Source organism: Schistocerca gregaria, chromosome 10, assembly GCF_023897955.1.
Source record: "Schistocerca gregaria isolate iqSchGreg1 chromosome 10, iqSchGreg1.2, whole genome shotgun sequence".
Taxonomy (NCBI): Eukaryota; Metazoa; Arthropoda; class Insecta; order Orthoptera; family Acrididae; genus Schistocerca; species Schistocerca gregaria.
Window position 1 is genome coordinate 170,317,225 of NC_064929.1, and position 15,519 is coordinate 170,332,743.

The following is a 15,519-nucleotide window of genomic DNA, read 5'->3' on the forward strand; positions in this document are numbered from 1 at the left end:
GGTAGTATCTATCCATTTTTATTCTGCCTCTCAGTCAGAAAAACGGAATCCTTTAAGTATCACGTTCTTGTGTCTTTGCCTTTTTAAGACACCTTCTCTCAAAACGCAGTAGAGATGTCGATTTGAAATTTATGCCACAGACTGAAGTTTACGGTCCCTAGGCGGTGTGAAAAATTTTAGCTTCTACGTCACTGCAATTAAAGGATATGGCCATTTTTGTTACATATTTCCATACCCGGAAAGTCACTCGTTAAGACCACCATCATCCACCTAGGCAAAATAGCATCACACTCATAGAAGAATAGTAGTGGTACAGGGTACCCTCTGCCACCCACCCTCTGGTGGCTTTTGGAGTGCGTATATAGATGTAAACAAAGCCTGTATACGTAACGGCTAGAGCCATCTTCTGTAGTGGCGATCGTCGCCATTAGCCACTATAACTGGATAACAAAGCACATCGCGAGATGTTCCACGTACAGTGCGTCAGCGTGCAAAAGTCACGTATGCTGCCGAATGGGTGGCCGAATGGCAGGAGCCGGAGCCTACAACTTCACCGTCCTGCAGATTCGTTGGATGACGTTTTCGGACACGGGTTCCTATCCGTGATTTGTTCCTTAAGACACCCTCTACAACCGCTGAAGTTTGTTGGAACACTTCTGAAACGTCCTGTATATAATTAAGCTTGTACAGAACTTTCAGAGTGTGAGTCCGTTTTGTATGTCTCACATAGCTGTGCTCGTAACTAGGATGAGCAGCTGTTTCTATGTTCGCTCCTCTACACAGGTGCGCGGGATATATGATGTTCTACGCTTACCATTTTTTTTACTGTCTGCCAGTAACAGATGTAACTTGAAAACGTCCAAAGGGCGAAATTAACTGATAGCTAAATCATGAAATGAAGTGGTTATTCCGGAATAAAATAATCTACACATAGCATACAATCATACAAAAGACTGTTGTTGTAGACGCAGTTCGGGGTCACTCTGTATCTTGTGTAATGACAACAAGAGATAGGATTAGAAAGGTTCATAGTGACTGGAGGCGTGTCGGCAACAGCCTTCCCGAGTACTATCCACGAGTGGAAAGAGAACAGAGAGAGTAAGCTGGAAAGCTGTCTGCGAAGACTATACTCTCCGCCACAAACCGAACTGTGGTTGTGGAGCGCAAATCGAGATGGACACAAACCGAATGCGAAGGTCCCAGAAGCCGTGAACACTCTAATAAATGAGTTCAGATTCTAGTGTCCCATTAGGGGCCAGTAGGTTGGTTGGGTATCTGGCCGTTAGCGGCCAGTCTTTGAACGTTTACGCTACGCGGTTGTGTCTCTCTGCGTGACTCAGCGCACGGAGGCCGCGTGTTTGGTCTGGCTGTTAGCGGAGCAGCGCGGGCGACCGGCCGGCGTCTTCTCTCGTCTCGTCTGGACGGTGCGGTCCTTTTTCTGTACAGTGCCGGGGCAGCGGGAGGGGGGTGGGGGGGCGGAGCGGGGGACCGGACAGCCGTCCTCCACGAATCCTGCCCGGTCGCCTCCTCCGGCGCACAGATGTGGAGGTGCCTCTCTCTCTCCCACTCTCTCTCTCTCTCTCTCTCTCTCTCTCTCTCTCTCTCTCTCTCTCACACACACACACACACACACACACACACACGCACACACGCACACACACAAACGTACACGTCTTGCTACCTATGTGCTGACGGCATACGTAAAGAATCTATGCACAGATATGTAAACACACAGGGTGGGCAATGAAAAATGGCCAGGAAAATACACTATTGGCCATCAAAATTTCTACACCAAGAATAAATGCACATGATAAATGGGTATTCATTGGACAAATATATTATACTACAACTGACTTGTGATTACATTTTCATGCAACTGAGAAATCAGTACCCATAACAACCACCTCTGGCCATAATAACGGCCTTGATACGCCTGGGCATTAAGTCAAACAGAGCCTGGATGGCGTGTACAGGTACAGCTGCCCATCAAGAGTAGTGACTGGCGTATTGTGACGAGCCAGTTGCTCGGCCACCATTGAACAGACGTTTTCAATTGGTGAGAGATATGGAGAATGTGCTGGTCAGGGCAACAGTCGAACATTTTCTGTATCCAGAAAGGCCCGTACAGGACCTGCAACATGCGGTCGTGCATTATCCTGCCGAAATGTAGGATCGAATGAAGGGTAGAGCCAAGGGTCGTAACACATCTGAAATGTAACGTCCATTGTTCAAAGTGCCGTCAATGTGATCAAGAGGTGACAGAGACCTGTAACCAATGGCAACCTATACCATCACGCCGGGTGATACGCCAGTATGGCGATGACGAATACACGCTCCCAATGTGCGTTCACTGCGATGTCACCAAACACGGATGCGACCATCATGATGCTGTAAACAGAACCTGGATTCATCCGATAAAAATGACATTTTGCCATTCGTGCACCCAGGTTCGTCGTTGAGTACACCATTGCAAGCGCTCCTGTCTGTAATGCAGCGTCAAGGGTAACCACAGCCATGATCTGCGAGATGACAGTCAATGCTGCTGCAAACGTCGTCGAACTGTTCGTGCAGATGGTTGTTGTCTTGCAAACGTCCCCATCTGCTGACTTAGGGATCGAGACGTGGCTGCACGATCCGTTACAGCCATGTGGTTAAGATGCCTGTCATCTAGACAGCTGGTGATACGAGGCCGTTGGGATCCAGCACTGCTTTCCGTATTACCCTCCTGAACCCACCAATTCCATATTCTGCAGATATTCTGCTAACAGTCATTCGATCGCGACCAACGCGAGCAGAAATGTCGCAATACGATAAACCGCAATCGCCATAGGCGACAATCCGACCTTTATCAAAGTCGGCAACGTGATGATACGCATTTCTCCTCCTTACACGAGGCATCACAACAACGTTTCACCAGGTAACGCCGGTCAACTGCTGTTTGTGTATGAGAAATCGGTGGGAAACTTTCCTCATGTCAGCATTTTGTAGGTGTCGCCAGCGGCGCCAACCTTGTGTGAATGGTCTCAAAAACTAATCATTTGCATATCACAGTATCTTCTTCCTGTCGGTTAAATTTCGTGTCTTTAGAACGTCATGTTCGTGGTGTAGCAATTTTAATGGCCAGTAGTGTACCTCATACCTTAAGACATGCAACCTAACTTACTCCATCCCTACCGTCTGCGTGTGATGTAAGGATCTTAAGGTGCAGCGGCGTAATTACGCTATGGGAGACATTCACCTGTTACTATGGTACCTGTCGTAGTAATCGAAGATACCACGGCAGCTCTGGACATGAACATTATTGCCGACAACCTCCATCCCTTTGTGCTTGCTGTTTTCCTCGAACGCGATGGCAGGTTCTTGAGGGATAACGTCCGTGCTACAGTTATTTGAGGAACATGATAGTGTGCTCACGTTGACGTCTTGGCCATCACATTCATCTGGTCTGTACCCAATGACACACATCTGAGAGTATATCGGGCAACAGCTCTGCCGCCACAAACCAATGGTTTGTAATTACTGCGATTCCACAACCTGTGCGTAGGCATCTGGTAGCACATATCTCCCGGAACCTGCCAAGGACTCGTAGAATCCATTTCGTGCACAGTTTATTTACACTAAAAATATCAAATTAAATACCTTGCAGAAGGGGTGTGTTCTCAGTTGCTATTTATAATTACATTCTTCACTTAAGAAATTGCCGCCCCCGGTAGCTGAGTGGTCAGCCTGCCTTCGGCGGTGCTACGGCACGACGTCTGTTTACGTCCCTGCAAGAGAAGTTCGAGTCGCGCAGTTGTTTACCTCTTCGGCGTACTCGCGCGTTTAGACGACTCGATGTAGAATGGCACATGTATACCGAAAGTCGACTCTCAAGATTAGTTTTTCGAATGAATATGCTGGACCGAAAGCCTACGAAATAGAAATGTTCCTACGAGACGAAGTTAAACGTGACTACAACGAACTTATCGAAATCCACCTCTCCATAGTGAGCAGTGTCGTTTACGTCAAGCTGATTAACGATGCAGTATGTGACAGAATCACCCGAGATACTAAACATGGACTCAAATCTCGTCACTCTGATGGGCATGTTGGAGAAGTAACTATTGATCACGCAGGACTGGGCTTACGAAACATACGCATTTTCGAACTTCCCCTCGAGGTTCCGTCTGACTTGGTCGTTGACGCCTTACGTCCATATGGAAGAATGCTTAGCCACGTTGAGGAAAAATGGTCCAACTTCACGACTTACCCCGTTCTCAATGGGGTGCGTCAAATCAGAATAGATCTGACACAACATGTACCATCGTACTTGTTCATCGGCGGATGCAAAGCTATAGTCATCTACGATGGACAACCCAAAACATGCTCAGGCTGCGGGAAAGAGGGCCACGTACGTTCCGAATGTATGCAGCGGAGGATAGTGCAAGTTCCAAACGGCGAACCTCTGCCTCCGTCCACGTTGACGCCGCTGCCACTAACGTATGCGGACGCATTTCGATCAGATCCCATCCCGAAGAATGACCAGCTACAGAATCCTAACAGTTTACGGCAACCGACTGCAGCAGAGACCGCCTCCAGTGACGAAACGACGCACACCTCTGCCGCTCCGGCGCCGACGACGCCCTTAACCGAGCGGAAAGGATCGGTAGGAGGTATGGAAATTGATCCTGCGGTTGTGCCGACAGCTGCTTTCGTCCCTGAGCACGGGGAGTCACTTCCGCACTCGGATACGGAGGCGCACAAGCGCAAACAACGATCGCCGAAGCGCCACAAGAAACGACGGCTAGCGCCGTCGGATACCTGCTTACTGCAGTCCACGTCAGACGGACTTGGGTGTAACGTCGATACAGTGCACCCGATTGCGCAACGGGAGGTTCTACCCCCCACACAGCAGTACGACGCGAATCATGCTAGACAGGGGTTGAATACAGACACACCGGACGGAGAGCCGACGGAAGGAGTCCCTCCACCCACCACATCAACGCCACCGCCTTCGGTCAGCCCGGCCGGAGAGACACGACGGGAGCTGGACCTCCAGCACAGGAACTGGGCCGACGAATCCGATACTGACCCACACACCGACGACGCACCCACAACGGCGAGCGCTGCGTCCACCGGATGTTAACCGTCCAGAAGATGCAGATTGACGCACAGACAGCAGGTCACCGGGCAGCAGCACACAAATTAACATAAGCGTTCATGTGCGCTTTGCGCACTGAGGAACAGCGGCAGGCATATCGAACAGCCTCTAGTAATATTAATACGATCAGAGCGCCTGTCAAACTGCAATTATTACGAGACATGTTGCGTGCGTCAGACGTCGACATTGTTCTACTGCAGGACGTATGTATTGAGAGCTTCCCCGACCTCTATGAGTACGATACGTACATTACACCTACTACCGACGGCGGCAGCGGAACAGCGGTACTTCTACGTAGCGGCATAGTAGCCGAAGACGTGGTGTACCTGCCGTCAGCGCGAGGACTGGCGCCCACAGTGCTGGGAGTACGGGTCGTTAACATTTACGCACCGTCGGGGTCCGACAGACGGCGCGACCGATCCCGATTTTGCGCAGAGGAGATTGCAACACTATTCTTAGGTCGGTATGAACATGTCTTATTTCGAGGCGACTTCAACTGCGTGCTCGCACCAAATGATCAACACCCGCATTATACTTGATGCCCAGAGCTGCGGCAACTCGTACAGGACATGAATCTGATTGACACATGGGAGACGATGCATGGCGACAGACCTGGATACACCTACGTCACGAGTCACTCTGCAAGTCGTCTCGATCGCATTTACGTAACACGTCGTCTCGAACCTGCGATCCTCGATGCGGAATTGTCGCCTGTCGCCTTTTCAGATCACATAGCATATATATGCACGGTCTCCCTAAGTCATCAACAAGTGTGGAGGAGTCGCAGTGTTTGGAAACTGAATACAGCACACTTCAGGGAACCTGAGTGCAGACACATAGTCGAAGACACTTGGCACGTGTGTGAACGATGCCTCCCGACATATCAGACGACGTTGCAGTGGTGGCTGGAATGCGTTAAGCCTGCATTGCGCCGAGCGTTAATTGCATACGGAAGAGAGCAGATGATGTGGAGGCGACACACGACGGAATTTTATTTCACGATGCTCCTCGAACTTTCTGTACAAGCATCTTCACAGGAGCGTCGAGCCGGTATAAAACGAGCCGCCGTCTGAAGGGTGTCGCAATCCGTGCAAGGGTCTTTGAACGAGTCCGTGGAGAATCACCGTCGATGTATCACGTTATCAGAGAAAAACAACGTAGCCGCAGAACCTTAATACAGACGGTCGTACTGCCAGATGGTCGCCGCATGACAACGCAAAAAGATATTGCCAACGCTTTCGTGGAACACTACGGTCATCTCCATGAAGAAGCGGAACACGATCAGGCAGCCTTTGATGAGATCTGATGAACGCTCTCCGCGTGTCTTGACGAGTCGGCCAACCTGGAGTTAACAGGTGAAATCACAGTTGACGACGTAATGGAAGCGATTGATAAGGGAGCGTCGCACAAATCGCCGGGGCCCGACGGGTTTCCGTTAGAGTTCTATCGTACATTTAAAGATATCATGATTCCACGATGGACTGCCATGTACTGCGAATTGATGTCTTCCAACGTGCCTCTTCCACCCTCCTTCGCGGAAGGAATGATTATTCCCATCCACAAACCATCTGGCGGCACAGGGATTCAGGCCTACCGGCCACTGACCCTTCTTAATTACGACTACAAGATCTACGCCAGGATACTTGCAGCACGCTTTAAACGCGTAATATGCCAAGTGATTTCACTAGACCAAACCCAGCTAGGAGGAGACAGCAATATACAAACGGTACTCAGTGACTACCGCGATGTTATCGCACTGGCATCAACATGTCGTCTCCGGGGTGTATTGGTTCTGATAGACTTCGATCGCGCATTTGACAGGCTGAGTCATGCTTATCTCACGGACGTGATGACGAAAATGAAGTTTCCGGAAAGTTCTGTCACCGTCGTTATGAGACTACTCCACGGAGCCGCATCCAAAGTGCTCATCAATGGACGCTTGGTGGGGCCCATCACCATCTCACGTTCGGTCAGACAAGGGTGCTCGCTGTCAACGATATTGTATGCCATCGCTGTCGAGCCGCTGCTCTGCGGGCTCCGGAATCGACTCCAAGGAACGACGATAACGCACAACAAGTTTATATGCCGAACATACGCAGATGACCTAGCGTTTTTAGCACGGTCAGGCGACGAGGCAAGAGCGGCCTTGCATTGGATTAATTTGTATTGTATGCCTACGGGAAGTCGCCTCAACATGGCAAAGTCGGGAGCGATGAACATCGGAAGAGGACTCCCGACAGGAAGTGTAGCACCAATACAGCCGATCAACAAGATGAAATGCCTAGGAATTGTCTTCACTACAGACGTTCGACGCACGGCGGCACTGAGTTACAGACACCTTCTGCAAACAATTCGTGCGAGTGCTTAAAGTCACAGGTAAAGGGCACTGGATATGATACAACGGGTCACCTTTGCCAACACTTATCTAGCCTCTCGCATTCCCCAAATGGCACAAGTTCTTCCTGTGCCGGTGGTGTTGGCCCACCGAATCCTGGCGGCCCTAGGATACTTTGTGAGCACAGGTCTGCTCGTAGTCGTGGAGGTCTTGGACTAGTCCACGTACGCGACCGAGCAGTGTCTATTTATGTAACCACAATGATAAAGATGTGGACGCGACACCAGACAAGTCTGCCGGGCACCTTGATAGACGAACTCGCTCCACCTTCTCGTCCGGCTCCGGTAGCGGTGGCTCACATCTCACCATCGTTTGCCCATATGCGAACCTTTTTTGTGGAGCACAGTTATGTACATATGGAACTACCGACTACCAGGACGGCAACGGCACGTGATACAGGGTGTTTCAAAAATGACCAGTACATTTTAAAAGGCAATAAAAACTAAACGAGCAGCGATAGAAATACACCGTTTGTTGCAATATGCTTGGGACAACAGTACATTTTCAGGCGGACAAACTTTCGAAATTACAATAGTTACAATTTTCAACAACAGATGGCGCTGCAAGTGATGTGAAAGATATAGAAGACAACGCAGTCTGTGGGTGCGCCATTCTGTACGTCGTCTTTCTGCTGTAAGCCTGTGCTGTTCACAACGTGCAAGTGTGCTGTGGACAACATGGTTTATTCCTTAGAACAGAGGATTTTTCTGGTGTTGGAATTCCACCGCCTAGAACACAGTGTTGTTGCAACAAGTCGAAGTTTTCAACGGAGGTTTAATGTAACCAAAGGACCGAAAAGCGATACCATAAAGGATCTGTTTGAAAAATTTCAACGGACTGGGAACGTGACGGATGAACGTGCTGGAAAGGTAGGGCGACCGCGTACGGCAACCACAGAGGGCAACGCGCAGCTAGTGCAGCAGGTGATCCAACAGCGGCCTCGGGTTTCCGTTCGCCGTGTTGCAGCTGCGGTCCAAATGACACCAACGTCCACGTATCGTCTCATGCGCCAGAGTTTACACCTCTATCCATACAAAATTCAAACGCGGCAACCCCTCAGCGCCGCTACCATTGCTGCACGAGAGACATTCGCTAACGATATAGTGCACAGGATTGATGACGGCGATATGCATGTGGGCAGCATTTGGTTTACTGACGAAGCTTATTTTTATCTGGACGGCTTCGTCAATAAACAGAACTGGCGCATATGGGGAACCGAAAAGCCCCATGTTGCAGTCCCATTGTCCCTGCATCCTCAAAAAGTACTGGTCTGGGCCGCCATTTCTTCCAAAGGAATCATTGGCCCATTTTTCAGATCGGAAACGATTACTACATCACGCTATCTGGACATTCTTTGTGAATTTGTGGCGGTACAAACTGCCTTAGACGACACTGCGAACACCTCGTGGTTTATGCAAGATGGTGCCGGCCACATCGCACGGCCGACGTCTTTAATTTCCTGAATGAATATTTCGATGATCGTGTAATTGCTTTGGGCTATCCGAAACATACAGGAGGCGGCGTGGATTGGCCTCCCTATTCGCCAGACATGAACCCCTGTGACTTCTTTCTGTGGGGACACATGAAAGACCAGGTGTACCGCCAGAATCCAGAAACAATTGAACAGCTGAAGCAGTACATCTCATCTGCATGTGAAGCCATTCCGCCAGACACGTTGTCAAAGGTTTCGGGTAATTTCATTCAGAGACTACGCCATATTATTGCTATGCATGGTGGATATGTGGAAAATATCGTACTATAGAGTTTCCCAGACCGCAGCGCCATCTGTTGACAATTGTAACTACTGTAATTTCGAAAGTTTGTCTGCCTGAAAATGTACTGTTGTCCCAAGCATATTGCAACAAACGGTGTATTTCTATCGCTACTCGTTTAGTTTGTATTGCCGTTTCAAATATACCGGTTATTTTTGAAACACCCTGTATATATATCACATCTTGACTCGACGACGGCGGAATAATGCCGTAGAGCGCCGCCACCCAACAGTTACGTGGTCAGTGGTATGGCATACAGTGCACCATCCACACCTTGATACGGGAACGCGCGCACTGTGGTATCGGGTGGTAAATGGGAAATACGTGACTCGTTCCAGGTTGCATACAATTTATATGGCGGACGAGCCACTGTGTCCGCAGTGCAATGTTATAGACACAGAGGAGCATCGCCTGATATGCGGTCCTTCGGCGGACGTATGGTGTTTGGTCAAAAAAAAAAAAAAAATGATCGCCTTCCTCCTTCGAGTGGGGCCGCAAACAGTAGAACCACGCACATTACTTCTCCCAGATAGGACATATTATCCCCGAACAAAGACAAATGTAGTGACTTGGATTCGAGGTTTGACTGTGCGTTATCTTTTCCGAGACGGCAGTAAGAATGTGCTTGACTTCTGGGCCTTACTACAGGAACATCACTCACAGCTTATGAGAAATCCGAGATATCGAACATATTACGCAATTTTTTTTACGGAGTGCCTTGCTTGATACTCCACCCAGTTGGGGTGTCCCGGGTAGGAGAATATAATGATTGTCTATAAGTATCAGAACAAGAAAGGACCAGTACAGTGGAGAGGATCCACAAAAACACGTGAAGACGTACCCGGCACCAACGCGAGGTATGACGGGATAGCGAGGTACGCGCCTGAAAGAGGAACGTAGACCGTTGTTGTTTTGTCCTGACAGAAGTAGGATTTTTTTTCACTATTATGTAAGAAAAAAATAAAAAGTCAACTTATTTACGTTTCCCAGACAAATTTGTTTTATAAAGTCATCGTCTTATATATTTAAAAAAATGCTAGAAGCAGTTTATGTTTGTTATTGTTACACCATTCTGAAAAAAAAACTGCTGGTCGGCGAAGTCGCGTCAGATTGAACAACCACCAGCCGCCGAACGGTCTGCCGACGAGGGGCCCTTTTAAAAAAAAAGTCAGCACGATGGAGTGTCTTATTAAAAAAAAAAAAAAGTGGTCAGCGCGACAGAATGTCAATCCTAAGTGCCCGGGTTCGATTCCCGGCAGGGCCAGAGATTTTCTCCCCTCAGGGACTGGGTGTTGTCTTGTCCTAATCATCATCATCATTTCATCCCCATCGAAGCGCAAGTCTCCGAAGCGGCGTCAAATCGAAAGACTTGCACCCGGCGAACGGTCTACCCGACGGGAGGCCCTAGTCAGACGACATTTACATTTACTTAAGAAATTAAAACCATAAAAAACATATGTAAAATATTAACAAAATTTCACCAATTCAGTCTCCAATAACAATAGCTCAGGAACAACTAACTAATCCCTTAGGTGAACATATTTTGAAGCAAATAAAATGCACACTCGCAGCTTGAATAGTTAGCTCAAAAATAAGGGATTAATGCTTTCTATGAATTTACTGAAAATATTGCCGTCTCTGTAACGCAATTGAACTGTTGCCAAAATTCACCTAAAACGGTCACGGCTCATTAGCAACTACAGCACAGAATACCAAAGACACAAATCGATATCGTTCCGCATTACCTGTTAACCATAAAAGTAAAGAGTGTCAAAACATGGAATAACTACCACTAACATTACTAACGCTGTGAAGTGGCGTAATAAACTCATAGGAAACTATCTGCTGGCCAACAGCGAAGAACATACTCTTTCATAAAAGCATGTGCGCCCTGGCAAACAGTAATTCAGTTTCATTCTTGGGAGAAGGCACTTTTCGATATTCACTTAGTCAGTTATATAGAAAGTGGTAAGTTTCGTATCTATCCCTTCTAGAATAAATTTCTTCTGACAGCCATTTTCTCTGACACCTTAACTCATATTGGCCCCTTATCCTGTCCTCTCTTCCAGTCACTGATTTCCACATATTCAATTCAGATATATGATTTCCAGGAGAACGCATTCAGTTTTTATCGTATCACGTGTGTTAATTTTTCAGCATCATTCTATAACAGTAACACACCGCAGACGCTTCAGTTCTCTTTATATTTTTTTCCACGTTGAATCGTTCACTTACGGTCAACATCGTGCTCCAGACGTACTTTGTCAAAAATATGTCCTCAGATGCCCATGTTCAATACTAGTAGATATCCATATGCCTAAAATGCGCTCTTTTCCTATGCTAGTCTGCTTTTTATGTTGTCCTTACTTCGTCCGTCGCCTGTAATTTTGTCTGCAAGATAGGAGTATTCCTTCTCTTCCTCTAGTTCGTAATCAGCAATTTTGATATTAAGTTTTTCGCTAAACTCTTTTCTGCTACTCCGCATTACATAAAGTAAACTACGTTTTTAAAAGTGGCAAAATAAAGACGACTGTGCTCTCATTTATGTTTCGTGTAATATAACTGCAAGTGTTTTGTACAAAATCCGCTGTATGACTATTCAGAAACCTACTGCTTTAGTGTATTACGCAGACTAAAAGGAAATACGTTTACACCTGAAATCTAATCCTCCGCTTCGAATGTTCTAACCCAGCACATTTCAGTTTACACATTGTACTAAGTGGTAGCCCTATAGTAAGACCTTCAGTCAAGCTACTTTTCGTACATGTAATAACTCTATAGCCAAACTGTCGTTACGTGACATCCACTTTCATCTGAGTCTCAAAACTTAAAAAAACACAAATGTGTACTTTCCATGTATGCAAAGAGAGCTCTTAACGTAACACGGGCTCTACATCGCCTCCCAAACTGTACGAACCCGAAATATCGGGGAGTCAACCTTGATCGCACCCTTACTTAAAAGGAGCACTGAGAGAGTACAAAAATAAAACTGTGCGTCAGGAACAAGATAATGCAGATGAAAAACGGTAGCCCTTTGTACGTCAGCTCTGTCTCTGTATGCAACCCCGTCTCGTGACAGTGTGTTAATGCAAAACAAGTGGGTGTGGCCCCGGAACGAGACAGGTCGTGTCATTCAGAATGTCTTCGCCCTAACCCCATAAAATAGAACTGTCAGCTTACGGGCATAGCTCCATAAGAAGTAACGAGAAGACCTGATGTGGGGGTTGAAAAAACAAAAGCAAGAGACAGTGTCCAGACGCGCTATGTTTGGACACATTCCTCAAACGCAGAGACTGAAATCAAGAAAGCAAGCTCATTTTTACCTGATAAACGCCGAGTAGAACAGCGACGGAAGTTGGCTGTAATAGTCCCATAGAAAAACCCAAAGGACGAATTTTATTAAGATTTCCAACCCTACTGAGACTTGTAAAGTGCCGAATAACCAAAGGATTGACGTATTCCAACGTAAAGAAAATTTGAAAAAATAGGGGTACGTTGGTACTGATGAAAGCTGTGGATGTGGCGATTTACAAGATCAACCCAAGTTGCTAATCTCTTGACAGATGGATGAACCGTACACCGTAGATGACTTGCTTGTACAAACTAACAAGGCTATTCAGGCAGCTATTTTATGTACCAGTTTTGGTATTTGAGCACCTGCAAACCTCGGTGGATACCATTTTCATTAGCTTCTCACATGACAAATTAGTTTTTTTTCTTTGTTTTTTTAGCTCTTGCAACTATCTTCTTCAGTTATTTGCCGGATGTGTATTCCAATCTCTGTCTTCGTTTTCACCCTCTCCAGCTACATCTATTACCATGGAAGTGATTACCTCGCGTTTTAACAAATTTCCTCTCATACTGTACCTTCTTATCAGCATTTTCCATACATTCTGTTCCTCACCGACTGTTCGATAACCTCCTCAGTCCTCGCCTTATTAACCCGCCCAATTTTGAACACTCTTCTGTAGCACTACATCTCGAATGATTCGCTCCTCTTCTGTTTCGGTTTTCCCAACGTCCATGTCTCAGAACCGTATATAGCGCTGTATTCCAAACGTATGTTCTGATACATTTCTTCCTTAACTTAAGACACGTTTGATACTAGTAGACCTGTCTTGGACACGAATGCCCTTACACCAGTGAAAAGTGCTTTTATGTCCTCTTGGCTACGTTCGTGATGGGCTATTTTGCTGCCCAGGTAGCAGAATTCCTTAACTTGGTCTGCTTCCTGATCACCAATTCTGATGCTAAGTTTCTCCCTTTTCTCATTTCCGTGAGTTTCATTACATTCATCTTTCTTCGATTTACTCTGAATCCCTATTCTATACTCATTAGACTGTTCATTCCATTCAACAGATTCGGTATTCTTCTTCACTTTCACAGAGGATAGCAATGTCATCAGCGAATCGAATCTTCTCACCTTGAATTTTGGTACCACTCTTGAACCTTTCTTTTATTTCATTCATTGCTTCTTGGACATACAGATTGAACAGCTGAGCCGAAGGACTATACCCCTGTCTTACACTTCCGTGCACTTCGTTCTTGGTCTCCCCCTCTTATTGTTTCCTCTTGGTTCTTGTACGTACTGTGTATTACCCGTCTTTCCCTATAGATTACCCCAATTTTTCCCAGAATTTCGAACATCTTGCATAATTCCACTATGTCGCACGCTTATTCCAAATCGACGAATCCTAGGAACGTGTTTTGATTTTTCTTCAGTCTTGCTTCCATTATTAACCGCAAAGTCAGAACTGCTATGTTGCCTTTACTTCGTGTAACAGATGCTCAGTGCATAAGCTGTTAAGGTGATTGTGGGATAATACTCTCACTTTTCAAGTCTTGCAGTCTTCAGAATTGTGCAGATGATGTTCTTCTGAAAGTCTGATGATATGTCGACAGTCTCGCATATTATGCACCCCAACTAAAACAGTTGTTTTGTTCTTACATATTATTTAACATGATTTAAATGTGTTGACTCGGGTATGTTAACTCGGTTTAGTTTAACTGCGTAAATTATAACTTTACTCAATAATTTCGTTGTTCGTATTGTATGATATCTTGGACCAGAATAAATAAATATCGGAATTAGGCACGGTGATAAATTTTGCTACCGACATTTTTTTTCCTGCAGTTGGTGTGCAAAGAATCGGGCTTTAATGTGAGGGACTTTTCTTCAACCAGTATGTCCTTTACACTTCAAGTCAGTGAGTGGTTCTACCAGAATTCGAAATTATTACCGTCAAATTAAAGCCTATATTTCATACTGACAGACTTGTAATGGTGAGGAATACAGTCTCAGCTCGTGGTAGGCTACTCCTTCAATGTTTCTTACTTCGTCTGTCGTGTGTTATTTTCCGCATGTTACGTATAACGAATGTAAACAGTTTCAGGGCGAAAGAGAGCGCAGTTGAGCCAGCGGAACACGGAGGACTTCAGGGGGGTCCCTGGCCTGGCGGATTGCTTGGACCAGTGCCACAGTCCGAAATACCCGGACGGCCCCGTCCGCCTCAGGCTAGAGAGCAGCGAATGAGAAGTGGCGACACGTGACCACCTCATCTGGGACCGCGTGGAGAACTCAGTATTATTTGTGGGCGAGCTCGTCTCGTGCAGGAAGCAGCGCCTGGAGTACGCTAGCGAGCCGCTTCCGATAATGTGACTCACATGACAGAATACAAATAGCACCGTCAAGGTGACAAAAGAACTGGTAGCTAAGTAACATTTGTTTATGTCACAACCTTTTAAAATATACCGCCTGACAAAGTAACTGAAGCATCCGTGCACCCAGTAGTTGAGGAGGACACGAAATGAAACTCGAATTGACATGGTATTTGATCTTATTTCAATGATTAAAAATTCAGGTTAAATTCACAAAGAACTAGGCAGTGTGAGCCCAGCCATTGATATAAAGTTCGTCCCACTCTGCTCTGGATACTTGCACTGATTCGGTTGGGAAGTGCGTCATGAAGTCGTTATATCCCCTCCTGAGGCTAGATGACCACCGTTGTTGTATCTATTCGTCAATATTCTAGGTACTACCTCTGAGACCGAGCAGACGTCAGAGCTCGTCACATACATGTTCTATCGGGGACATATCTGGCGATCTTGCTGGTCACAGCAGTGCCTCAGCATCACGCAGACAGTTCGTAGACAGACGTGCCATATGTGGACGAGCATTGTCCTGCTGAAAAAAAGGCACCATTTGTCTGTTG

At 46.6% G+C, this 15,519-nt stretch overlaps 1 long non-coding RNA gene across 1 annotated transcript in view; it reads right to left on the bottom strand.

Annotated features, from left to right (window-relative positions):
* Positions 1-15,519, bottom strand: part of LOC126293541 (uncharacterized) — a 616,677-nt gene that overhangs the window by 574,413 nt on the left and 26,745 nt on the right. The gene's annotated exons all lie outside the window — the stretch shown is intronic.